Source organism: Ursus americanus, chromosome 3 (genome assembly GCF_024610735.1).
Source record: "Ursus americanus isolate L20-20 chromosome 3, mUrsAme1.1.p, whole genome shotgun sequence".
Taxonomy (NCBI): domain Eukaryota; kingdom Metazoa; phylum Chordata; class Mammalia; order Carnivora; family Ursidae; genus Ursus; species Ursus americanus.
Window position 1 is genome coordinate 99,761,680 of NC_142129.1, and position 3,402 is coordinate 99,765,081.

Consider the following 3,402-nt stretch of genomic DNA (forward strand, 5'->3'; position numbering starts at 1 on the left):
AGTGTTCACTTACTGTGCGCCTACTCTGTGCAAAACACTGTCAGTCACTGAGATGATGAAACGTAATTCGCCACTAAAAGAAGTCACAACAAAACAGCAGTGCATAGGGCTGCCTGAGTGGCTCAGTCGGTTAAGCATCCAACTCTTGATTTCCACCCAGGTCATGATCTCAGGGTCTTGAGATCAAGCCCCATGTTGGGTTCTGTCCTGGATATGGAGTCTGCTTAAACAATTCTCTCTCTCCTTCTCCCTCTGCCCCTCCCTACTCTCTCTCTATCTCTGTCTCACTCTCTTAAAACAAAACAAAAACAGAAGTGGGTAAACTTAGAAACTAATCATAGATTACAAATCATATTTTGTTATTAACAACAAAAACTATCTTCTTATGCGCCATGTAATATGCTCAATACTGTGGAAACGGCAGTACATTTAATATTTCCAAGAGGCACAGGTGATATTTAAAATATCTAACAACTCATAAGGCAGGGGCACCACCAATCGTAAGATTAAAATCTGGATACATCTACACCCCATGCCCACTGTTCAGTTGCTAGCTGTGGGGGCAGCATGGACACAGGGCCCCTCAGGTCGACCTATCCGTGTATCCCCAGTGGATACGCCTGAATATGAGACTGGATAATACATGACTCATTATCATTCCCATTTTTCAGATGAGGAAGACTTGAGGCTAAAGGAAATTATTTTCCCATGCCCACAAAACTAGGAAGGGTTGCAGCCAGAATCTGATTAACACTGTCTGACTTTTGAGTCTGCCTCTTAATCTTTCTTCCATATGAGCTACGATAGCTGGACAAACATTCCCAGGATTAGAGGGAGGAGGAAATGGTCTTGTCTGACTGATGGCCTTTGAGGGAGCTGCTGAGAAGCATGGATTCGTCTGGGACGTCAGTGGGAATTGGATTCAGCACACATTTTATCTGCAGTGTAATTGATGGAAGATATGTAAGCACACTCATTTTCCACAGATTTAATCATTCAAAGCTTTGGGTGAGTCATGTATTCTTTTATTTATGCTTCTGCCATGATTAAAAGAAGTTCTTTTTAGTACTTAATCCTGAATTAGATATTCCTAAACTCGGTTTCTCAATTTTCAAGGGGCAATTAACTTGATACTCTGATTTAAGCTCCTTTAGTCTGTTAACCTCAATCTTTACAATATTTAGAAGTAGCTTCTCAGATGCCCAAATGTCTGAAAAGGCATTAGATATGAAAAAGAACTCTTTTATTAAATGCAAGTAGAATCCAGAGTGTGGGGCTGGGGGAGGGGCTGGGAATAAGCAAGGAGGTGTTGGCCTCAGAGATGACTCTGATTCACCTTTGACTCCCTGCTCTGCCTGAGACCTGGCTGTCCGCACACCCTGTCTATGTCTTGGTCACCACATTCTCCTTGCCCAACCTCTGACTTTGTCAAGCCCCAGCCTGCTTACAGGCCTCAGCATCACTGTGCTGTCATATTGGTGAACTTCTTTCTGCTTTCCACATTTTCCCTTTCCCTTTCCCTGTTCTCAGCATTGCCAAGTCCTGCTGTGCTCTTGGGGCTGTGGGATGACAGCCTCTAAGGGTACTAAGCAAATCCATGAAGACAAGGATGGTAGCACAATGTGTTACTGATGAGTTCTTCTGTATTTGTGTTCCATCAGGAAGTGATCAGGGTCCCTCCATCACATGGAGGAATTTAAGAGATTTGCAAGAGCTGGAATTGGGGGCTTTCCCTAGTGATTTGCTTCCATTGGGATTCCTCCTTTGACTAAGATTTGAGTGCTGCCCACGTGCAGATTGGGGTCAGGTTGTCCCCCAGCCAACCAATGGCCATGTCAACCCCATCATGGCATTTCCCACTGATTTCTGCTCCCCAGCTCCATCACCTAGTCAGTTTCTCTGGCAGCTGCTACCTCCAGCTGAGTCTTCCCTCCAGGGTTAGGGCATGTATCACTGATGCCGCAGTCTTCCTGGCAACAAAGCCCAAGGAAGGACTCTCCATCCACCCAGTGCATACTGAGATGGCATTACAGGTGTATGTGGGAAAATCAGTTAGCAAAAGGAAGAAAAATTGATAGAGAATTTATTTGGCAGGAAAAGTGAAGGAATGGCTTATAAATATCAAAAGTGTGCTCAGTAAATTTGTTAATGCCCAAAGTTATATCTTATTTTGTCTTTGTATCCTCAGATTCATTCATAGTGTCTAGTATATAGATATCATTCAGTAATTGCATGCTAAATTAAACTGATAATATTTGTGCAAATCTGTATGCACGAGAGAAAATGTCAGCAGAGCAAGAAATACTAAAGAGTCTGGGGAGAGATAATAGGAATTTGGCAGTAAAAGGGTATTAATTAAATATGCATGGCAAGAAAGAATCAACAACACACAGATAAGGAACTCACAGAGTAGCAAGTGAGATCAGTTAGAATCAGAATTTCTATATATTTAGACATGCATGAGTTTACCCACCCCCCTCCTTCACCACACTCAGTATCTCAGACAGGAGTGGAGAAAGAATATGGGTATGGGAACATAAATCAGAATAAAAAAAATAGGGATGGCATAATATTTTGAAAATGGTTTATCCTCAATATGCAAGTATGTCTTCTGGGAAGTTCCGTATGGATTTTTTGTTACACTTCATAATATACATTCCCAAATTCTAAATTTTCTTCCCTTCCTTGTCTAAACTGACTTTGTCAGTCAACAGAACCATCACTTTTGCAGCTGCTACGGACCTCTCACAGAGGAGCATAACTGCATTTGATTTTCACAGTAGCCACATTAGGTAGGAAATCATTAGCCCATTTCATAGATAAGGCAATTGAAGTTTATGGAGTTTTCAGATACAGTTACATCCTGGCTTCCACTGGTCCCCAAGCCAATGCTATTAGCTGCTGAGTTACAATTGTTTTTCTCTTATAAAAGCAATTTGCTTCTACCTCTATCTTAGTGTGCATTTGATTTTGCTTTTTTCTATTATTTGTATTTCTCACTCCTTTATTGCAAGCTCCCAGAAGATTAAAAAAGAGCTGCATCCTAATTATGTTCAAAAATCCTTAGCAATGAGGACCAGAACAGGTTGATTTGCACATATGAAGTGCAATAATTAGTGGGGAATGAACAAGAAACTGTATTTTTTAAAATACTATAGTAGATTTCCTCAATAGATAGCAGCTAAAAGCCAAATTTGTCTAAATTTGTCAGATTATTTTCTCAATAAAATAGAACTGGTAAATAAAACGTAGCTAGTGACTAGTTCTTGATCCATTCATTTTCTCAAAAGCAAGGATCAGAGAGGCTGTTGCTTGTCTAGTGATGTACCATCAAATGGCAGCGAAATCTAACACACAAAATAGGCAGAATCTATAGGCCCACAATTTTTCCTATTGCCTGTC